We start from the raw sequence: 25,535 nt of genomic DNA on the forward strand, positions 1-25,535 counted from the left end.
CTCAAAACGTTTTATCCCCTACTAGGGAGATTTTAGGCACTGTGCACAATTGGTGGGTTATGGACAGCAGGTACATTGACAGTATATTGTACACCTGGTTTAGAATCCTGGATTTAAAAAAAATCATCTCATTTGAATGACTGAAATCTTTAAATCATGCCTGACTGCTTCCTCCTCTGGACTACAAATCCGCGGAATGTTCAAGAAGTAGTGCCGTGAGGCATAGACAGGCAACTAATTGTTCTTTCTAAACAGAAAGAGGCATTTCCCCTAGTGCAGATATTTAATTTTAGACAGAGCTAAGAAACAATCCTTAAGTGAGAATTTGTAGCTGAGTCCTGAAGATAATTTGCTTTTCAGGTTATTGATCATTGAGAAACCCTCTCTAAGACATGTAGCTTTACCCTTGTACCAGAAGCAGAACTTTAGCCCTGTATTTTACAGTAGGTGTTGCCTGACTCCTTTGACAAACCTGTCCTTTTGAGCATACAAATTCATTGCATTATCAACCCTAGCTTTTATATGTTTGAGTGCAAGAGGAAGAGACCAGATATGCTGTTTGGCTAAAATACTGTTGTCTAAGAATCTAAAACTGGAAAGAAAATCCATCAATATTTCTCTCTTATGGACAGTCTCAGATTTCTGCTGAGTAAATATTTACACCTAGAGAAGAAATTAAAATACAAAGTGAAAGGGAGATCCCTCAGCAACTCTTAAAAAAATTAGGTTATCCATCCTATATAATTAGATAGGTAGTATCAACAACTGCAATGCACAGACAGATGTAGGTGTTTGAGGGCCTTTCCTCAAATGAATCACAGTTACATGACCACCAAACCTGTCATTTTGTGCTGATCCAACAAGACATTTTATTAGTCCTTAACATTTCTCATTGTTTACTGGATGGGAGTACTTGCTGCTTGAAGGTGATCCAACACTCCTCTTATATATTCCATTCCATATGTAAAAGACATAGGAACGCCTAGTACCAAACACCAGTATCACCTAGTAACAAGCACCAGCCTCTGGAAATACCTCCAGGGAAAACAGGCCCCTGGCTGCCTTCCCACATCTCATGGTAAGCACACAGCTATTTTATATTCCATTACCCTGATGTCCCTGAGCTTGAGCATATGCTGTTGTCTGTCTTGGGCATATATCCAAACAGTGTGCCTGCAGGCTGTATTCTCTTATAATCCATTGTATATTCTGAGAAATCATATGATCCCATTGGTTTTTTAGATACCAGAGTTTTAAATTGTCAGAATTGACCCAGTGTCATGTTTCTCTTTTGCTTTTTTTCTGTTAAGGCTGTACCAGATCTTCAGGTTCAAGTATGATTGAGTGCAGCAGTATGCTTCTGCCGCAAAAGGAACAGATTTCTAGAATCAGACATAGTATTATATAAACCCTACGTATTTCTAGGCTGTGCAAATTAAATTTTAAAATATACCATTTTATCCCCCCAAGAGTTGAATTCAAATTTTTGTAGCTGAAAACTTAAGACAGTTCTGATATGTGCAGTAAAACTGTCTATCACTTCAGAGCTCCTTGTTGTTTACCAAAACATTTTCTTCAGTTATGCAATACTCAGTGTACCAGTTTGTACTTCTAGGCACAGCTCAGAAAAAGAAGTAACACATAAGCCACAGGAGTCATGGAGTAGAGCTGCCTCCTATGAGCGAGGGAACTCCCTCCTCTTTTCACCTCTACACCACCACTCTGCACCAGCCATGTTTCTTAACACAGTGACTGGGCCAAAAGAAGTGTATGTCCTCTTACCTCTGCTCACTGACTTTATGAGGAAGGAGGACAGTCTAAGATTGGTTCCACAAGTAAGGATTAGATATAAAAATCCAGTCCTCTGTTATTACCAAAAGATGTCCAATATTTCTTATTATTTCAATAGTTTGTAACTTTACCAAATGCTTGTTGTTTGGAACAGCTGATTCTGTCTCAGGCTGACTTCTTGAGGGTCTTCTCCAACAACAGCAATGAAGCTGGTTTGACAGTTAGAAAAAAGAATAAAATAGAAGTTTTGTAACTATTTTTAAAAATAGGGAAAAATAGGAGAAAAAATTACATGTAATTATATAATTAAAAATGGCATCATTATCATCATTCCTGCACCTAAGGGAATCTACTTAAGGATGAAAAATTAATATTAGTTTTGTTATTTTCTATGTTATATTTCTTACATTTCAAAAAATTTCAACAAAATTTTCAGTAATTGTAGGCATTTGGGGATCTTTTTATATAAGAATTTAAAATTATTAGGAATTGTATTTAGTGTATTTTCCTGGAATTTCTAAGTGCTGTCTCTTTTTTGTGAGGAAGAATATTTTTACTTAATAGATTCCACCCTCATTGCAGGAAATTTGTGGCCTAGCAAAGGAATTTTAAGACCCTTGGAACAAATTTTACAGTCTCTCTATAAAATTAATTTTATATAATTCTCATTAAATTCTATTCCCAAAACTAAGAAAGGGGTACAGTAGTTTGTCTCCACTTCTGTACTAGGTTTCAGATACAATTTTTAGTGGACATTAAAAAATAGCTTAATGAAATAAGAAATGAAATAAAAAAAAAAGTCTGAAGTGAATTTGCAGTTACAAGGAAACAAATAACTGCAGAATATTTTCAGAACATTCTTCCAAGATCTTATATGTCAAGCTTCCAGGGGTCACTAGGGAATTCATATGCGAAATGGGTTAGAGTAGGCTTCTAAAACATCACTATGTATTAAAAAAACCCAAACTACAAGAAACTCCCAAGTACAACAAGAAAGAAAGAAAAAAAATGCAGCTCTCATTGGCTCATAATTCAGCAGAAATTTACCTTTTTTTTTCAACAAATGGCACAGGACTGGGTGAAGATCAAAAATTAAAAGTAATCATATTCTATATATTGATTTGCAGTTGAAACACTGAAACATTGACAAACCACATACCTATACTATTTCCTGTATGTGAAATAGTCATGGTTGTGAAGGAATTACAGTTATTATATTTATTGCAATATTAAAGTTTTTTGTCTACATTTATTATATAGTGAGATAAAATTTGACAGACCTGAAGAATAATTGATTTGATGGGCTTTTCATTCCCTTGTACTCAGAATTGCAACAGATATCATAGTATATGGTCCATTGAGCCCTCCACCTTCTCTTCTAAAGCTTCTGCCATTTTGTGGTTGAGTTTCAGGGTAGGGCAAACTTGTGTATATTTTTACATGTCCTGTGAATAGTCAGAGTACTTCAATCTGTAGAGTTGCCATGATTACAGTTTTCTTGAGTAAAAAGCAGCACTTAGGTGCTACCTGTAGGAGAACAGAGTGGACAGGAATCTCATGAAGTTCTAAAAGGAGAAGTGAAAAGTTCTATACAAGGGAAGGAAATATAGAAAACATGTCTGTACACAGGTCTGGGCAACTAGGTCTAGGTGGCCTTACTTGATCAGAGGCATTGGACCAGATGAGCTTCAGAAGTCCCTTTCAAAACTCAACCACTCTGTGATTCTGTTATATGTCTAGGCCTAGGGTTTTTTCTAAGTGCAATTTGTGGTAATGTCTACAGAAATCAAGTTTTAATACAGGTCCATGTTAAAAAAACAATATAGATTCTCTCAATGAGGAATTTGGTGCCCAGAATCTTGTAGGACTTGCTTCTACATCAATAATGCAACTAACTTTTTAGAGAAAGGATGAGAAATCGGTCTTCGTGAAAATTTATCTCCACCAAAAGGAGTAAATCAAAAGAAAGAAAAGTTGATGAATCCAAGATGAAAGGCAAATCAAGGCTTCAAAAAGACAGTAAAATACTAGGAACATTCTTTTTTTAAAAAATACTGAGAAAACTTGGAAATACTGTGTCATATTTTTAATCCAAATGTTTTTCTTAGTATATTAAGAATTCAGAGTGAGAAAGAATGGTAAAGCTATTGTCAAGCTTCAACGAATTCAGGGCATCCTGAAGAAGGATGGCAATGATTTTTCCTTTAACTATTAAACAAGGACAGATCACAAATCGTTTTAGATGTCTCTCTGACAAGTTAAGAACTGTGCTGAAACACCTATTTAAGGACACTGCATTCAGTAAAAATGATCCACAAGTTCTTGTTAAATTTATAGCTCATCTCATTCTCTTATGGATGTTAGTTGCATAACACCCTCTCCAGCAGTTAATGTATCTTTATTATCTGAAACAGGGATTTGCATTTGGCACAGAGAATGTGTCTATGTTTAATGTTGCATACCTTAATAGTCCTTCTTGTTTTCTAAAAGAAGTCTAGTTTGTTCCTATTTCCTTTCATTTCAGGGATCAACTATGAGTTGTCAAAAGTTCTGAAACAGTAACTGTGTATGACAGCAAATATTCCTTATTTTGGTCATGACAAATCGTTTTCTAGCTTGATTGTTAGCTCTCTGGGAAAGGAATAGGTATTTGTAAGTGCCTACCACAAAAACTTCTTTCCAAACATTGGTTTTACAGAGCTCAAACAATGCAGTGAAAGAAATTTAGTGATTTATTAAGCAGGTAGCAAAGGATTTTTTGAGGGATGGTAATTTTTGAATGACATAAAACACTTAATTTTTTTATTATTTTGTTAAATAACACAAATCTTATCCATTTGTCTCTTGCAATCCTACAGAATATTTAAGATTCTGGTAGGAAATGAAAGCTCAAAACATTTTATGATGAAAACTATTAATTTTCAGCCAAACCATGAACATTAGGAAATGCTACTCTGTGACCTCCAGGGAACCCTAGGTTAGAATCACATGTTTCAGTCTTTTCCACAGTCTGGATTTCATGGCAAGATACAAAGACCTCCCAAGATGTATTTTGAAGCTACACACGGTACACACTATGCATTGTTTCTTTTCTAGCTAGCCACCTGCAGCCACAAAATGGTATGGTCACACAAGTAAACCAAATTATTTCAGATGGGACATGAGACTGTTAACATAACACTAGATATTTTACTTGAGAGTTCTCACTTCTATCCCTAAAAAACTAAAATCAAACCAACCAACCAACCAACCAAATAAGCAAAAACCAAAATCACAAAAAACGACATACCTAGAAAAAAATGACACTGAGTCAAGAAACAATTACCTTTTAGAAGGAAAAATTTCCCACTAGAAATCATGTACGATGTTCCACATTCTTTTCCATGCAAGATAAAGGATCATATTCCCAGGCTACCTTTCACATAGATTCATAGTAACAATATTTTAAGAGTTTTCCCCTTACATTAGTCCCTTTGACCACTTAAGTAGTTGAGTACAGAACTACCAGCATTTGGGAATTTGAGGACCAAAAATCCTAGGGGGATTCTCTGAATATTTGATATGAATTTTAGGCCTAATTTTGTTACCTTTCTACCAGTAGTTATTAATTCTCTGAAAGAGTCAAAAATATACTTACTTACAAGAGATTTATACAATCAAACTGGACAGGTATTTTTTATCTTTCAGACAGTAAGTGACCTGTCTTTCATTCAGAAAAAAATTTAAATCAAAGTAAATAAATATATTTTTATTGCAGAAGGGAACAATGGCAGGTCTCTTGATTCTTTTCATTATTACTATGTATTCAGCAGCTTCCAACCCACCTTACCACCATGTCACTGGCACACCTAAATCTTATGGCTTCAGGGACTAAGAGCCTTCTCAACTGACTATTGACAAACCAAAAAAATCTGGGTAAGTATTCATTAAATAGAGTTTTTCTGGTGGGAAAAAAAAAATATAATTCTGCAACTTTTTTCTGTTTGCTGTGGGAGAAAGAGGGAAAGTCTGAACTTCTATATAGGAATTTATATATATTTGGAGCTTGGCTTTCAAGACTGATAACTCTACTATATATTTGTTAGAATACATTTATATAAAACAAATACATATAAATACATGTCTTTGTATAAACACATCTAAATGAATATGTTTATTATATAGGTATATAACTGTTATAACAACAACTTTCCTCAGAACTACAAAGATACTTCTGACTTATTAATGAACTGAATTCACAATATGCTTAATATGGAATACAGTTTAAATCACTAACATTTCAATTCTCTATTGGATTTCAATAGAATACTCTTCTCATGTATTTCCACCTCACATACCTGTTTAGTGTTTTCATAATTACTCACAATTAGTAAAGAACCGCAATATGGTAATTTAAGAGAAACAGGTATATTCATATGTGTATTATTTAGTTTTCAGCTAATATAGAAACATATTTGTGCTACTAAAGCTGTTCTTACCATTCATTTTTTATCCGGTGTTCTAGAGCCTCTGTTAGATTTCCACGTTTAAAGAAGTCATATTATAATTTTGTATGCACCTTAAAATAAATGTCAAAACCATTTTTATGTGTTGAAACCTTTCTGAAATGATATATCAGTAAAAAGAAAACCAGGAAAAGGAACAATAATCAATTAAAAAACTTGTGGATTGGTATGCAGTGTGGAGCACTATTCACTGTGATATTATTAAATTTTCATACATTAAATTATAGTTCCTGATTACAGTAAAATAATTGGTTTATTTCTATGAATATAGAATGGTCTGTTTCAAGCAAGTTTTATTTGCAATAGTAACAGCATAAAAATAATGGGTTTTCTTATTTCTAGTTTTGATGTTTGTAAATTGTTTATAGAGAGCTAATAGATTCATCCAGTTCTTTCTAGAACCCAAGATAAGGCTGAGTTTTAACAGAAATGATCTCTCCATCTGTGCATGCCCAAAATCTTGTGGTGTCTAAATCCTTACAGCATATATCTACATCCTGGTCTTTCAAAGTGTTGCACAAATTGGTACTGCTAACCAATATTGCTAACCAGTGATCTTAATTCTTTTAATCACCACATAAAACAAATCCTTTTGTGGCAACCTCCTTCCCATACTGTCCCATGAATTCTTAAGCATTTTTTGCAATGCAGGAAAGCGATTATCTGGGAACTAGCTTGAAATATATAACAGCTCTACTATGCAAATGCAAAGGGGTTTGTATTTGTTACTATTTATTACACATTTATTTCAGAAGAAGGCAGCATGAGTAAATTGGCATAAACTTTGCATGTAGCCCAACAACTTTTATTTAAAGTAGGTGTGATGTGAGCTTAAAAATGTTTTTTAACAACATAATTTTTAAAAGGCAGCTATTAGTTTTTAGAAGACAAACAATTATATCTGTTTTTCATTTATTTATCAGATTACCTATTTTTAGCTAAAAGAAAAATTTGAAAGGCAAATTATCAATTCTAATCGGTTTATACATAGCTTATGTTTTGAAAACTTGCTACAATAATCAATTCATTCAACCATAAAAATATAGAAATGAGAGGCAGAGTGAAATTTGTAGCACAGAGGGCAATTTAACACTTGCATAAATCTTACATGACTAAATTCTCTTGACATCATTATGGTATGGTATTGTGGTAACCAGATGGGTTTTACTGTTTTGCTAGGATGTCAGACTAACTTTAATGAAAGATTTGTTAAGTTATGCTTTCTGATCAAGAGTCAATATGTGAGATATTTTGCTGCACTTTAGATATTCATTGATTACTATCGCAAATTTTCTCTACATTTCATGCAGCAAATTATCTAAGAAACTTAAAAATTGAAAGTCTATGTATTCTATTGCAGAACTCATGCATAACTTAGCATTTTCTTTGAGACTAATAGCAGTAGATGAGCTTATATCTATATGTAATAACTCACAAAGTACTCTAAAGATGGTTGAGAAATAATCTCAGAACTGTATCTACTCAATCAGAATTTCAGAATCACTTAACACAACAGTGAAATGCCAGCTTCACAGTGACATGATTAGTGATTTAACAGAACACAGCAATCTTTTAAACAGCTTGTTTTTCATTTCCAGTTATTTTCTAGGAATAGATGAAATATTATATCATGGAATTAAGTACTCATGTGCAATAATGCTGAGTTCAACGTCAACTAGAGCAGGAAATAGTTAAGCTTCTTGTATATAAGTATTCCAAGGTTCTAATCTTTCAGGCACCAAGCACAATGATTTTTTCCTACCTTTCTCAATATATTAACATTGGGGAATGAGTATTATTTAAAAACAATAAAAATTCTAGAGGAAATAAAAACAAAACAAAACAAAACAAAAAACAAAACAAAAACAAACAAACAAATAGAAACCTGCTTAGCAGAAGCCACATTTCAATTAATAAAGTACAGTTTGTCTTGAGTGTTCGGTTTACACTGAATTGAAAAGACAGTAATTCCTGTAGCTGAATATCTACTCATTTTCATATGTATTACTTTAAATTTACAAGGGAAGTGTCACTGTTATAAATGATCTTTATCTTATTTTGGGTCTTCCTAATAATGAAACTACCTTGATACATAATGGTTCATTTTTAGAATTATTGTTGCATTCTAACAGTGCATTTTGGCTTCATGTGATAAATAGATTCAAGTAGATAAGATGAGGAAGAACTTCCTTACTTACTATTTGGGAAGACAGCATAATAACTGTCAAAGTTCTTCAGATGCAAGTTTCCATAAATATTCAAACATAACAGATTTTTAGTGTCACGTTTTTCTATTCTTGATGGAGTTTTTAATATTGTGTTTATGAAAGAAAAATGCTGATACACTGCTTTTTCTTAATTTCACTTGACAAAATATCAGAGGGAGTTTCACATTTCCTTCTACGAGAAAAGACAGTGTACTTGTTCCTTCCAATGTTTCTAAGAAATGGAAATGACCACAACAGGCTCAAGGCAGCATAGCTGATAAAATGTATATATCTCCCCCATGGTCTTTAATGTGTGACTCGGTTCTCTTATTGTTTCTCCTTTTTATCTCTGAATGGCACTGCCTGTTTAGGTGGTGCTTCAGTGCTACCTGTTGGCTGCTGCTTTATTTATGGGTAGCTTGTGATTGCTTAGATAATCCAGCCAAGAGTAGAACATTAGGAGCTCTGTGAAAATATTAAATACAAGTAACTTTCTTTTCGATTGTGCACTTTGAACATTGCTCTCAGTGAACAGCAAAAGCTATGACTCTATTGCTTTAGCAAGCAAACCAGAATGCTTATAATAAGAGAGTGCATGTTTGAGTGTGAAACAACAATCTTTTTCTGCTTTTAGTAACAATGCCTATAGAGACCCTTCCATCTTCATCTCACCAGCATTCCAATGGTTTATTAACATTTTGAAAGCCAAGAAATTCCATTCGTTCCTTAAAATCTTATGGTCTCAAGTATGGACTTGTCAGATTTAAAATGCACAGTCAGTTTGATATTCTTAAAGATACTGGAAATATTAAACCCGTATTTAATCACCCCATTAAAGAAAAAAGTAAACAAAACTCTTCTCCACCAGGGTGAAGGTATTTCTTTTTTCTTTCTTCCAGCATTGGTGAAACTTATGTAAAGTATGCAAGTTTATGTGAGAATTAGGAGAAAGGGGGAGGGAGAACAAGAATTCATTTAAAACAACTCCAGACTTCAAAACTGACAAAAAAACCAAATAATAGCATAATATTAGTAACAGTGAAAATAACAACAATAATGTGTTTGTTCATTCTTCCTATCTAGGGTATCATCGAATACATGTTAAATCTGTCTCTTTAGCCAAGGAGAAGCATTATCTCACTTGCAATTGTCTCCAAGTGGGGGAAGGGGAAAAGCTGTTCGCCAAATGCAGCCTTTTGAATGTCCATGTGCTACAACTTACCATGCTCTCTTGCTTTTAAATTGTTCCTACATACATACCTACATATTACAACAGAGCAAAATTTCTTAAAATAAGAAATTGATTTCTAAACTATGGTGTTTATTTTTTTTGCTATGTGAATCTGGCTTTTAGAGTTTAGAAGTTGTCATGTTTGAAGTTTGAAAGGAAAAGTAGATTGTTTCTGCAGGCTGTCACAGTTTCATATTTATGGTGGCATATCACTTTACTACTCCTGCTGACGGCCCACCTGTCTCCGTTGCTCTGAATCAACACTTCAGGACTCAGCACCTACTGTTAGCCACTAAGAAATGATCCCTAAGGCAGGAAAGAGGCAGCAAGCCAAAAACAACATTCACAGCCAGTTAACGAACGCAGAAATTAAAGCAAAAAAACCAACCAAAAAATACCCTGAAAACCCAGAAAAGCAATTAAATTATATGATAAAGAGTACAAGGTAAAGTTGAAATATAGACTGCTAGAAAGAACAGAAACAAAATAATTTTTATGGTACCAGATTAATTCTGTGTCCTACTATAACTTGAATGGTTTAATGTCTTATTCTTATATCACACTAGCCTAAATGATGCCCTTAGTCTTCATGCAAACTGTATTGAATAAAAAACAGTCCTTCAACTCTGAGTTTCTTTGTAAACATCAGATGGAACATTAGAAAGACAACTCCTTTTTTGTATAAAATTTTTACCGCAAGTAGAAGGTGCTTTTGAGGTTGATGAGTTTCAATCTTGTCACTTTCTCCTGTAGAGTGATACTCTGATATGCAAAAGAAAGTAAAAAAAAATAAAATCATTATCTACTAGAGGGGTTTTAAAGCACAATCTGATTTATTCCAGGTGTATGACCCCACATACTGACTTATGAAGCAGCTCAACAGATTTCTTTTTATTTCAGCAGTTTGAATCAGAAGCACAGTTCAGAACTCTAATGTTACCTGAATGGTAAGGGAAAGAATCATGTTTATAAGGGTCTGAGCTCAGCAGGAGCTGAGAGTCATTTATTCTCAGGCTGATTGGAAGTATTTTGCTTTTCTCCCAGCTCTTGCTGAACTGGAATACAGGAGTCATCATCTGTGGTAGGAAGGGGATTCCAGCTCTTGCTGGTTTTGAAGCTTTGCCTGAGCTCTAGAGAAGCTGAGCTCCCCCCCACTTGTGGGACATGAGGATATCTTCATCTTGGTGAGTTTTGCACTCAGTGAAACCTCTGAGTTAAAGCTTGCAGATTCACACCTGACTGGTGGCTGCCAACATATTTTGTGATTTATTGAGTTCAGGCTCTTGGGAGTCAGACTTCACTGGCTTCTGAAAAAGTTATAATAATCACTTTTCATCAGTGACAATCTTGTCTAGCTTCTGTTCTGAAGAAAAGCTCAGCTGCTGCTAGGAGCTAGACTGCCTTCAGAGGTCCAGCAGAAATTCAGCTGGAGTAATACAAACTACTGATTTGCTGATGTTATACATATTCAGTACTTTATCCCTACATTTTTTGGTATGTTAACCCTCTAAGGAGTTGTACACTGTCACACATCATCTTACTGTGTACTGAATGCACAGAAAAGCAATCAAAAAGTAAAAAATAATTGAAGAAATAGCAAATAGTTTAATAGAATTGATCATGAATAATACTGATTTATTTCTCTGCCTACATCCATATTATACAATAGGGCCTTGGGATTGGATCGTGTCTGCTACTTCATTCAAACTAGCATATGCTTAGGCATGCTTCTCATCAGTACAAAAGCAAGCATTACATTTGTCTTTTGCAGCACTACTGATAATCATTGCTCATACTCAGTGCCTGAATTCAGACAGCTTCTTTTTAGCTACTGTTTTCAGAAGAATGTGGAAGGAGCTAATACATATATGCTAACAGGTCCCTTTATGTCTGAGCAGCTTACTGAAGTTAAGTTATGCTTAACTTCATGCCACTGGTGAAGTGCAGCAAAGAACAGAAATTATGTTTCTCTCACAAGAAAGCAGAAACTAACACCAGCTATTCCTGGGTTAAGATGGTGGGGGGGAACCCAACAAAAAACCCCCACAAAACTTGGCTTTTTGCTTTAGTTTTACGGAGGAGAAAAGTCCAGGCTGTTAGCTACTGCAAGCTAAGCACTGAAGAGGGAACTCACATGGTGAACCTACACTCTGCTTTGGGTAAAGTACCCTGAATTACATCTTCTCAGTTAAGAGTGAAGACAAAACCTGATATTATTCTTTCTCTCCTTGTCTCCAGGTGGCCATATGGAGAGGCATTTGACTCAGATGGGAGATGGAGCTAATAGCTACTACTTTCCAGGACAGCAAAGGAAGATCAGTGCAGCTGAGGCTCAGGTGGGAAGTGGTAATTAATAGTAGGAGTAGGGAATAACTTTTTATCCTGGTTCTTGGCTGCGATTCACCGTTGAGTTCATACTGAGAGCACAGGAAGATCTGACTTTTCTAGAAGACAGCTTGTCAAGATCATGAGCTGGAGTATTCTGAAATGTAGAGGTTTCATATTGCCATTGTACAACAAACAAGCCAGTGAAAAGCCTGAGCTCAGGTTAATCCAAATCTGTATGCCAGGCATGATCTCTGTCACTTCTTCTCTTCTTCAGTGTGAAACTTGCTGGACCCAAAAGTATACAAAGAACTGATTAATAACTTGATCTACTCCTTCTCTGTTTCTCCTATGCCTGATCATCTGAATGGTAAGTAAATCACTAGTGTCAGCCTCCTTGTTTCCTTCAGTGTAGAGATTTCTTAGTGGTAACTGTCCTGTGAAGACAACTTTTCCTAAGAAAACCTTTTGCAATTAACAGGAAATTCAGCTTTTGTTCTCTGTTTTCAGCTATTATAAGTTATTTCTCCATAGTTGATACTACTACTTAAAATGTTCTGCCATCTCTTTCAGTGATCTAAAGAGCTGAGTTTGAATCTGATTTTTATGAATGTAACTTTTTTCTAATGACAGAAATTAGCTTCTTTCTAACATAAGTATGACATAATAACAGAAACATTAGAAAATATAGGGTAATTTCCAAGATGTAATTGGAAGCAGTGAGGACATGACTGTTAACTACTTGTAAGATTTTCTTTACTTCAATAAAATGCCCTTAAGGATGGTATATATTTATTTACTTTTTTTTTAAATAAATAATATTGTCAGAGTTGTGTAAAAATTATGATGTTTATGAAATCAGGTTTTAAGTAATTTTCTATATAACTTTATGTGACTATCTTAAAGCTTTTTCCTATTCTGCAAAACTAGTGGATCCCAAATCTTCTCAACTGAAGAAGAGCTAAAAGCATTTGAAAAAAATAAAGACGGAAAAATGAAAAATATTCATCAAAATCAGGTGATACTAATGCTTTTAGGGACTCTGCCTTAGGCCTGAAGTTATTTCATACACTTGTTCATAACCTAGAGAAGTAGCAAAATCTGCAGAGCACACCCCTTACACAGGTCCATAGAAACCTCTGAAAAACATCAGTAGGACCCAAACAAATTGAGTGAGGGGGAGAGTACAAGTGCAATTCTACTTCCTTGTTGGTAACGATTATGTAGTGCACACCGAGGACAAAAATATAAAGTAAAATATGGCTATCCCTACCAGGTTTCAATAAAATATAGCCACTCAGAAGAGGTCTCAGGCATTGTTACATAGATAAAGAGCTGTGGCCTAAATGGTGCCCATCTTTCAACATGTCCCAGTGACACTACAACATGCTTCTGGTAGGCAGCATAGTTATGGGTCTTCTCTGATGGTTCCAGCTAAATGGGAGCAGGATGGGACAGGTATCAAACATCCTCTGTCATGAATTTGCTGGAAACATTTGTAATCTCCAAGTCTGTCTGGCATGCATTGCAGTTTTCCAGTTGCACTAAATTAACAGAGTCAGATTCATAGACATCCTTTTGGGGTGATATTTTAACCTACTTGAGAATATTTGGCAAAAGTGTATGAGTCTCTCAATGAGACCTTTCAAAAATGGATTCCATGTCCTACCACATGCAAGTGTTGAATAAATTGTTTTCCATTTTAGTGATGTTGTTTGTGCTGTTAGCTTGCCATTTCAAAGATTGCAAAGAGGAGAAAATTCTGTGAGGCAATAGTGAGAAAACAGCTTTGTAAATGAGAAGCTGAAAGCATTGACTATGTACTGGGCATGGCTGTGTGATGTTTTGCTCTGGGATGCCTGTTTCACAATATGACATCTTGGTAATAATTATGGACATGTTTTTAAATGTTGTGCAACCTCTGATATACCTTTGTTTACGTCAAGTTTTGCAGACCCCCAGCAAAGCTTTACAAAGCTGTAAGCTTTCAGTTCACATGTGATTTTAAATCTGATTAAGGACACAATCATAGCAATTCTAGGTATCAAATAAGGAGAGAAAACTTTAAATTTAATTTTAGTGACTTCTTCCTTGGAATTACATTAGAAAAAACTCTACCTGACTGCTGCAATTCTGACTTAGTAAGCAACTTGTTATGCCAGCCAGTAAGACTCAGGTCCTCCAGAATCAATATTGCAGTTATTGAGTAATTATAGGACTTGTCTGGGAAGATGGACAATGTGATATTTGTTCAGGGGCTGATGGGTGATAATGGTGCTCAATAAAAGACGATAATTGAAAACAAAATGATCTTAATGCAGTTGACTGACACAATAGAAAGACTATGGTCTTTAAATCAAATACACACTTCATCTTCTTGATTATCTATACATTACTTTAAAAGTAGCAACCAGCAGCAAGACTTTTAGAGGGTAATATACCATTTGGACTTTTTCAGATCATCAGTAAAGACTTTCTAAATGCTAATGCTCTTGGAAAAGCATTTTCTTACTAAAAGTGTTCTTACCGGCTATTACCAACAAGAAATAAGAGGAAGTGTCTGCATTTCCTTTAAAAGCTAAGAAAGTTGAAATTTGCCAATTCACCCTTTTACTCTTCTTTTCTTTTAGCAAGTGCTCATGAAACAATCTGTCATTAGCTTGTGGAGCACACATAGCATGCATTCCTCATGCCTCTGCTACTACATGTACACACTGAGGAGTTTGTCTTGACTTCATGAAATTGCTGCAAGTTCATCAGCAAGCACTCCCAGTGAATAAGTAAAACACCATGCCAGAACATTCAAAAAATACTGCAAATTTACTCAATACTGTATATTTTGTAATACAGTCATTCTCCTCAAGGGGATGAGAAGCTCATCTGAAAATACCAGAATAGGAAAGACAAGATTTGCCACTTTTTGCTTCCATAATACTTCTCCATAATATTTCCCTACTCTCTACTAAAGCTGTCAGCCACCAATCAAACCCTAACTGTGAATTTAATGACATATAGCTGGGCAAAATAGTCAGCAAAGATGATGACTCTCTCTGAAATTTCAGCATTATGATAAGAACACAAAAAGGGGCAGCTGAGTTTGTAGACCACTTGCTGCAAAGTGCATTTCAGAAACAAAATATTCCAGTTCCTGAAGTAAAATCTTGAAGATGGGGAAAAAAATAGTCGTGGTTTTATTTTTAATTAAAATTTATACTGTTCATGGGGGAAAGGAAATAATCCTAGCTCATGAAGCATGCAAGATCTCATATGCATCTCATTAATACTGTTTCTCTGTGCTGTTTTTCTGTGCCAAAGTATGGGAAAGTTGATGATACACATTTTTAGCTACTATACTCTATTTCTTATTTTTGTTGCCTCTAAACCTTACTAGGCAATTTGCCAATGCTAAGTGCTTGAAAAAAACCAGGCTGGCTGAAGAACTGAGCAAAGTAGGGTGTTACCAAAAGCGACAAATTCATGAACCTCTCAGCAAGACAGAATTGGCAAGGGACGGACATGAGGACGACAGAGATAACAGGTATGCAGTTTATCATGATAGAGGAAGGAAATATTGTATGAAGTGCATAATGGCCCGGACTAATGAAAGATTAAAAAATTTGGTCTTGTTCATATTTGAGCATGACATAGAAAGGAATATTTTATTGGAATTAAAATATCTTTAGTACTTTGAGTTCTAAACACCAGGAAAAAAGGCTTTGCTATCTCATCTCTAAAAATTAAGTATATGGATAATAAGAAATCCCTCTAATGAAATAAAATTTTTTCCAAAGGTGGTGGTTTGCTAAGAAATTTAATTCCTTAATTACCTATCGAAATATAAATTCTTATCTAAAACTGAAGAGCACCAAAGCAATTTGGAAACAGCATGCACTTTAAGTAGCATCATGTGTAGTAGAACTACCACTGTGCCAAATTAACTAGAAATTATTTTTGTATATTCTACTTCAAGGAGTGATGCTTTTATTGGCCAGTAATATCATTAGTATTTGGGTTCATCTGGAATAACAGTGACCTCTAGGGATAAGGTTTAGTGTGATACATCAAGGGATACCATGTGTGATGCATCGAGTTTTAAACTCACAACTACAGATTTTATATTAAATGTAGCAATGGAAATTTCCATATTAAATGTAGCATTTTGTATGAAAATGCTGAGGGAAATTTCCCCAGCCCATTGGACTGTTGAACATATATGCTCTAATCATGAATTAAATTCACACATATATATGTATATGTACATATTGATAAATACATGTTTATGGACATCGTTATACTTGCTGCTTATTTTCAGTTTAGGACTATTCCAAACATCCCTTTCTGACAATGAAAAAAATTATTCTTTCAATATTTTATTCCTTTTTGTCCTAGGTGTTTTCCTAATAAATCATCTGGAAATTAAAAACTGAAACATTTCCTTTTTAAGTAGAATTTTTTTTCATATACAAATAATAAAAATAATTAAAAATGAACTTCAAAATTCTTCAGATTCACTCGAATATACATTTTTTCAGTGAAAAGAAAATTCTTGTGTTTCTTCTAACTGGAGAAGAAAAATAGAAATGCAAAATCTTAGTTAATTTATCTCTTATTATTTCTTTAACAGAATATATAATCTGAAATCTTGATTAATTATTATGTATCAGTCATTTCTTCATCTTTAATATTAACTTACTATCAAACTCTGCACACTAAGATGAGATTCTTAGTAAAAGACAGAAACTTCCTTGCCAAAAAATATTCTCTGTGCTGAGGATTAAGCTTTACTCAAATAATTTTATTATACAAATAGTAATAATATTCTGGACAGTGTAATGATTTGGTTAGCCTAATGGTTTGGTTAGATCTAGAACTACTGATCTTATATAAATTTTCAGTGCATTGTTAACCTTCATGAAGGAAATTACAGAACTGGTGAATCAGTTGTACAGTAAACAAGTCATACAGCCAATCTGTAATTCAAGCCACGGTATACAGAAGCAATAGGCATTAAGTTTACATTAGTCATTCTGGGTGCCAGACAGATGAGGAAATTACAAGTCCCAGTCTTGTTATAATGGCTTGACTAATTGGCATCACTGTGTATATTCCAGCAAACTCCAATCTCTTTTTGCTGTATGAAAAGGGAGTTGAGGACTTATAAAAGTCAAGAATCTGTGACTTGCCAAGAATATACTTGGTGAAAAATATTTGTTTCTATGTAGACTAGGCAACTGAATAGGACAAGGACCCTTAAAACAGTAAAGGTCTGGGGTCCCAAGAGGGAGAGAGCAGGAGTGTAGCTGGAATACAGCAGAAGAGGTGCTCTGGAGTGGAGAATGGATTGTGGCTGGTGGCCTCTGCAAATTCCCAATTCTGTTAACAACAAACTCAAAAATCGGCAAAATAGGTAGCATGGCTATCTTACTGCTGCTCGTCTGTTGCCCTGGACAGGTACTTTCTTTGGCTTTGACAAAGGCTGTAACTAAGAGGCAACAGTTGCCTCCCATGGTCTACTCACCATCTGAGCACAGAGGGGAGATAGCTCCTCAGCCTGCTCCTTCCCAACTCTTGTCTCCTCACCTCATGTATCGTATGAGGGCAACAAGGTTACCTAAAAAGACAGTCTAAAATCCAAATTTACACTAGCAGTTGTAAGGTGAACATATGGAGGAATTCTTCCCAAGAATGCTAAAGCAGTGGGAAGATTAAAAAAAAAAAAAAGTTTATTTCAGATGCAAGGACTACTTTTTTACAATGCAGCGTGCATCAGACCTTCAGGGGCAAAAGGCAATGCCCTGCCTCCTCCGAGGCTTTTTGTATCTTCTCTCTCTCCTCCCCCACCCTTTCTGGCCTGAGGAGGCTTTGTACATGTCTGCAAACATGTTATCTCTCTGTATACGATGGAGAGAGATATCTTACTCACATCTTCTCCTTGCAAGTTTCTCTGAAATGATGAAGGCAGGAAAAAAAACATCTAAGCCCTTTGAGAAGGCATTTTGCAGCTTTCCTAAGCAAAACAAGTTCTAGCTTTCCATTATAAATTCTTGAGCAATTGCATCTATCCTTACGCAGTGCCCTTGGTAGTCTCCATTTGTAGGGAAGGCTTAACTAAAAGATGGTAACCTGCCCATTCTGGGATCTTGTTTTTTTAGCAAATATGTGTCTGTCCATTCTTACAAGAAGCTGCTGGAGAGTCATATGACAATATGTCCTAATAACTCACTAGACACTCATTGCCAACGATAAAATGAAGTATGATACATATTGTATGTATGTATGTATGACACTATGGAAGTAAACATAAGCAAAGGGTACCCAAATTTGAAAGCAGTTTTTTTCTTTCAATACTTTTTCCTTCAAGGTTTTCTTTGTGCTTATACAAGATCATTATTTCTTTCAATATCTCAATATTGTCTCAATTCTGCAACAACAAACTCATTCTTTTTTTTATACTCATGTAGACCAACAGCTGTTTCTTTTTATATATGAAAACCAGTTGAAAAATGGCTGTAATAGTTTACATCTAACAGAAACAAACATTTTATAGTTATATTTATATTGTTTATCTTTACTGAAACAAATATGTGATCTATGTATGAATACACAGCACATTTAATTCTCATGGAAGGTATTTGCATGTTTTTTAAGCTAACTAAAATTAGAAGACAAAGCCCATATGAATCTAGTGGAAAATGATGGTTCTCTCTCTGGGTAGGTCAGTGGACTGTGAAGTAGATTTGGGAGACACTTTTCTGCCTGGGGGAAACCAAACTTGGTCTCCCATGTGGGAGATTTCCCATCACTGTTTTCTAATATATAGGGGAGTAAGATATTCACAGCTAAACCATGCAAAACCTTACCCTACTTAGTAACTCAAAAATAACAACCAAACAATCTTGCATTTCTGGCTGGACATGTGGGTTCCAGTTCCTTTTCTTTTCCTTTTTTTTTCACTTCTGACTATTAGCTGGGGAGCTTGAATCAAAATATACAATTAATTTCAAGTCATCATAAATTGCTTTTTTCATTGAGTAACTTATTTGTCAAAATATTGTTGTTAATGATCAGTTTGGCCAGTTCCAAACTGATTTCTCATAGGTTTTAGGGCTTGCATTCGCACGGTCTCATGCATCTATTTTCAGTTGTACAAAAACTTAGAGATGGTAGCTTCTATTAATTTATAAGCTAAATTAGAGCTTATAGATCACTCATGTTTTGTATATATCATCTACCATATCTGCAACATTTAACATCCTGCTTTGCAGAGGCTGCTGAGCTTTTTGGGCTGGAAGTCAGCTTAAAGAAGACAGAAGTTTTCTATCAACCTGCACCTCAGGAAGTCTTCCATCATCCCCATATTACCATTGCCATATCAGAGCTCAAATCAGTCCAGCAGTTTAATTACCTAGGTAGCCTCATCTCCTCGGACGGTAAGATTGACGGAGAGTTAGACAACAGGTTAGCAAAGGCATATAGTGCCTTCGGAAAACTCCATAAAAGAGTTTGGCGAAATAAACACCTGAATACAAAGATCAGTGTTTACAAAGCCAATGTGCTGTCTACTCTCTTATATGGATCCGAATCATGGGTCATCTACCGCCACCACCTGCGACACCTAGAACTCTTCCATCAACGTTGCCTCCGTACAATCCTAAACATCCACTGGTCAGATTATGTAACTAATACATCTGTTCTAGAACAAGCAGCAGTCACAAGTATTGAGGCCATGTTGCTGAGAACACAGCTGCATTGGGCAGGACACATCTCAAGGATGAAGGACCACTGCCTCCCTAAGATCCTGCTTTATGGTGAACTTGCCACTGGCTGCTGCAAGAGAGGAGCCCTGAAGAGAAGATACAAGGACTCCCTGAAACAACATCTCAGCCTCGGCCACATTGATCACCATAACTGGTCTACTCTGGCCTTCAATTGGGAGGTCTGGAGACACACCATCTATAACGCTGCTGCTTCCTTTGAGAACGCACACAGGATCACTCTTGAGGAGAAAAGACAATGCAGAAAGAATTGTGTCTTGCCAATACCATCTAAGGAGTCTTTCTGCTGCGCCTTTTGCAACTGAACTTGTCTATCTCCTATTGGCCTCTTTAGCCACCAGCATGCCTGTAGCAAATGTGGGTAGAGCCTTTCCCAAATCTTCGTTCACAAAGCCTAGCCATGGAATATGCATATATAGGAATACATCATATACATCTTCCAGCATGTTCTCTGTAGAAGAGAACAATTCAGAAAATAATACATATGATCATTATCCCAGAGTTTATTATCAGCACTATGGCTTTTATAAAGTTAATTATGTCCAAAATTATGTTAATCATTTCTCATTACACTGATTCAATTTTCTCTAATAACAAAATAGTATACTTCTGTGGGCTTTTTTTCTGATGCTTTAATATCAAAAAAACATAAATCAAAGATGTTTTGACAGATGAAAAACACAATTTTGTAACAGAATGGAAAATTTTAGAAACTGAATAGCTGATAAAAGATGAGTAGAACCAGGGAGGATTGATGTTTTAGCTGAAGGCAGCATTAAAGATTAGGTACTCATTTGGCTTTTCAGAAGGCCTGGTGACTCATTCCACATAAATGAAGTTTGTGATATGTAATGAAATGCTTTCTATCTTCACTGCAAGCAAATTAGCAGGTATTTTGCAGGAAGAATATTAATGTTATCTCGCATTTGTTTCAGAGCAGGAATACATTAACAGAAGAGATTTGGAAAGAATTTCACTTTTATAATATCAGGTACTGAAAGCATTAAAACAAGGTCACCTTTGTAAAGCAATGAGAGGAAATTAGGTTATAAACAAGCAGTGCCTAAAAATATATTCCCTCGGTTTCGCTGACCAAATGTTGCTCCAAATTGTGGATTTTCTTTACCAAGAATGATAATTGTATGTCTAGAGTGGAATTCTGCAAAGTTAAAGAATTAGAAAGCCATGGTTTGGTGAGGGAGAAGGGATAAGCATTTCAGTGGGTAAAGTAATTTCATTCCATTAAGGGAGAAAAACAGGCTGTTTTGCAGCCTTTACTATTCCACCTTGTAAAACAATAGACTATGTGAAGACATTACATCTTCTATTTTTCTTTTTTGTTTTGTTTTGGTTTGTTGGTTTGTTGGTTTTGGTCTTTTTGTTTTGTTTTGAGGTTTTGTTTGTTTTGATTTTGGTTTGGTTTGGTTTGGTTTTCAGGAGAGCAGTAATGAACAGGAAGGGAGATATATCTGAGAAAAATAGTGATAGAGGAAACTAGAGTATATGAGAGATACAGAAAATCAGTATGCCCTAAAAGCAAGATAAGCAAGATAGAGAAAAAAAATTACCTTCATTTTTTTATTTGAAAACGAGACAGATATGAAATAAGACTGTACATTTGCTAGCATTGGATTAAATGGGACAACTGGACAAAGAGGAGGCTGGTTAGTAAATTAACAATATTTCTTTAGAGAGGACTGGACTACTTTATGACTAGTTTGTGAATTAGACATGATAAAGCCTTGTCTAAAGTATATGTGTGTATATATATATATGTATATATATACACATAGAGATAACATAATGGCAATTATTTAGGAAGAAATACTGAACATAAGGAACTAAAGGCTGGATATAAAGACACAGATAGTGAGATAGGTAGAAAATTTATCTTCAAGACAAACTGAAAATGTAGATAAAGAAACACATTTGATGACAAAAATGGCCTTGCAACCTTGCAATCTTAACTCACTATCATGATGACAGTAACAGTCGAAGTAATTCTAAGTAGGTAGCATATTTATAAACAATTTAAATTTCAGTAGAGATCTTCTATATCATTCTTTTAAAATATGTTTATAAAAACCATGCAAACCTTACACCAAAAAGTGTTACTTAACTCCTCATTCAGTGGTTTGTATCTTCACTGGCCCCAGATGTCTCTAGGTCAATGCAATGAATCTGATCAAGGATCTAAAAAGGTATTGGCTGCATTTTTTTTTTTATATTTAGCTGAACCTCCTTCATCAAAATATTTTTATGTTACCTTTGCAATTTGGTAGGTGGTCAGGTAGAAGTTTGTGTTGGTTGGGACAAGTTAAAGTAGAGTGAATCTTCCTGTTAACTTCAGTGATTGCTTTAGAAATGCTATTTAAGATGCAATATTTTGTTATCCACTTTCTCTAAAACTTAGTTCCCCTCCTTTGAAAGAGTTTATAAACATAATAACTGAATTTTTGATAAAGAAAACACCAGGAAATCTAATAATGCTTGTCTGCTACACATTGGTGAAATAAAGCTTGTTCAGTTAATGTTTCTAAAAGACCTCGAGGGCTTTTGATGAGGTGCTTATTACTTCTTGAGCATGCCCTTATAATTAAATATTGTGCTTTATAACTTCTGCTGGGTACACTGACAGAACACCAATGAAACTAATACAGCTGCAGATTTATACCAAATAAAGATCTATTGAATAATATTTAATGCCTATTACCTATAAATAATCTGAGGAGTCTACATAAATAAAGAGCATGGTGTTGATGGTTTCAAAGGACAAAGTCATAACAGGAAGAAAAAATAAAAAAAGCATATAGGTTTATTTTGCATCACTCTCCCAGACAAAAGCATAACATTTTACCAAAGATCACATCTGTGGATCAAGAGTCGAGGAAAAAAAGTATGATTACTAACTGTTTGCTGAATAACATACAATTAAATTTGTCAGACTATTACTTTCAAGTGAACTCATAGTACATCCAAGTACGTGAAAACAAGTGGAGACGGAAAAAGGAGGCTAAATACATATTTTCATGGTTGACAACATGTAAAAGATACCCCTGAACATGGCACGAAACCCAAAATTATGTCATTATTCAAATTGCACACTTTTCTAACTTAACACTTCCTGTGATCACTGGTTTTAAAGCAAAACTAAAAGAGTCTCTCCCTGTCAGAGAGACTGCATTTATCTTAGGAAAACCAAACTGTAAGATAAATTAAAACCAAAGAGAGATAAAAGAAAGGGATATTTATTAATATGTTGTATGTCAAAATAGGCCCACAAGAGCTTCCTGTAGTTGTATGAATTATATTTTAAGATTCTACATTTAAAATTTCATTGAATGAAGTTATTAGAATACAAAAGCTGTGCATGTGTTCTTTCTCACAGTAAGAAAGAGAATGGATGAAAAAAAGTTGCCAAAAGTAGAGAGCATTTGTATACAGCAAGATTCTACAGTTACACAGAATTTGTATCTTATTCTATAACAGTCTGAATGGACTTTCACTTAGGTTTGAAAATCATATTAACAGTGAAGAACGTGCTTTGTGTATTCATATGCTCTCCTGTAATACAATATTGTCTAGTGATCTGACCACACTGATGGTTCAGACATCATTTTATATTCTCATTGGAGATTCTGAAGTTGCTCTCCAGACAGCATAAGTTACTGCAGAGATTTTTGAGTTTTGTAGCCATGTGGACCTTCCAAATAGGGTTAGCCTGTGCTGTGCAAGTGACAGAGATGTACCAAAATATACATGTATTCAGAGCTAGCTTGAGGTTCTCATCAGTGTAGAAAAAAAATCAAGGAGACAGCAGGATTTAAGGAGTGACAAATTTTATTGTGGTGGGCATAGCCAACGTATTTGCATAGAGAAGAAGGTGAGAAGTCAGCCTGAAATACATTCTTCAGTGTCAAAGGATTACTGGGTGTTTATTTAATGCAGATTACCCATTCCATAGACTTAGTTTATCTTTCAGAATCCACATCTCTTTCTCTCCCAACCTTAAGAAATGCTTTGAGTACAATGGCAGAGAAGGAACTACAAGTCTTGTGAAGGATTTCTGAGTTCTCACAAGTATGAAAATCTTCAGTGTTCAGACTGAATTCAGTTAAGTCTTCACTTATTAGCAGATCCTATTTAATATCTATTTTGAAGTAGTTCTTCATTAGCACTATGTGAAGTGAAATTACTTGGAAGCAAATGGTTTAGGTTAGCCTATGGTTAAAGGTAGACCTTTGTTACTAAAGCTTTTAAATTACTGTAATTTTCTCTTCAAGTTTAGGAATGTTCGGGGCAGACCTCAACCTTTTAGTCAATTATCTTGTGGTTGATAATCTTCAATGCTACCAACATGAAATTTTAAGATAAATCACTCTTCATTGTTGATGACCCTTCTATGACATGAACCATCTTTGCTTGCTTCATAAAGTATCACTGAAGACTCCTATTTAGTACAGGTATGAAGAAAGGAGCAGAGTTTACACTTACAGATCTTCATTTGGAGATTGAAGGTCACATTAGCTCCATCTATTCACCGTTTGCTGGGGAATGTCTAATCTTCAGAAGTTCACCCATTAAACACAAATTAAAGATGAAAATGTTCATGAAAAAACTGTATATCATCACTTCCATGGATGAATATGAATGATTCTTATTACTAAAATCAAGTTGCATTATTTCTCTCTTAAAATAAATATATTATTAAAAATGACACTATAATTATATTTTTCTGTGATGGCAATTCATAATGATAAAATTATTATGTTATGATTAAAAATATTTTAATACATATATTTTATGATATTAATTTTTTTAAGGTTTTACTGTATAGTTTTATTTTGTTTTCTTGCATTTTATGAGGAAGAGTACTGAACATTAATAGGAATAACAGAAAAAGTCTGTTAAACTGCTCATTTATAATGAAGCTGTGCTAAATGTTTTGACCTGTAAAATTAAATGCTAGTGAAATATATCAGCCTCCCAATGAAGCAAATTATATGGCAATTGATAAAGCTCCATTTGCTCAATAAAGCAGATTATAACGTCCATGAGTACAAATCCTTGCTGGTACTTAGTACTGCAGACAAGGTAGTTTTTATGGCTCCTAAGCATCACTGTGGAAGGAGCTCAGTATTCCATGAAAAGATTCTTTTCTCGTCTATAGCATCTGGTCTTTGTCCAATGTTCAAACTACAACTGAGCTCCATGGTGTTTTGTTTGCCTGCATAGTCTGTTCATTATCAGCTTCTAACTAATACCTTTGTAAGGTACTTTTGATAATTTAGTATAAAAATAAAATTAAAATATCCAAATTGTTAATTTTAAAATTCTTTAGATCTCTTTTCATTTGGAAATATCAGTGCTGGTTTTGCTCATTAGTAATCAATGTCTATGTTAGCAAATACACTGTCAGAATCAAAAGTCATACTGATTAGCAAGATTTTAGTATTTTCTCAAGTACTCAACAGAATCGTGGGGGATGTGTTACAGTAAACTGCCAGAAGAAATACTTAACTTGAGCACCTCTGGAAGGTTCAAAGGAAAGCAGTTCAATGCCTTCTGCCTTGGATTCCTGTCAGGTACATATTGATGTATTGGGCATCCAGCATCTTCCAAATACTTTCAATCGTGCATAAACAAATGGACTTCATCATATGCAGTGTGTCCTAAACATCTATGAACAATAGCAGACTTT

General features: G+C 34.8%; 1 long non-coding RNA gene across 1 annotated transcript; it reads left to right on the plus strand.

The window, feature by feature from the left end:
* On the plus strand, window positions 1–25,310 carry LOC135415957 (uncharacterized). Its single transcript, XR_010431364.1, has 5 exons — window positions 1–1,078; window positions 4,316–5,706; window positions 10,779–10,918; window positions 11,973–12,429; window positions 19,325–25,310. It is a non-coding gene; the product is annotated as an uncharacterized LOC135415957 (long non-coding RNA).
* The last annotated feature ends 225 nt before the right edge of the window (window positions 25,311–25,535 follow it).

The sequence above is a fragment of the Pseudopipra pipra genome, chromosome 6 (assembly GCF_036250125.1).
Source record: "Pseudopipra pipra isolate bDixPip1 chromosome 6, bDixPip1.hap1, whole genome shotgun sequence".
Lineage (NCBI taxonomy): Eukaryota > Metazoa > Chordata > Aves > Passeriformes > Pipridae > Pseudopipra > Pseudopipra pipra.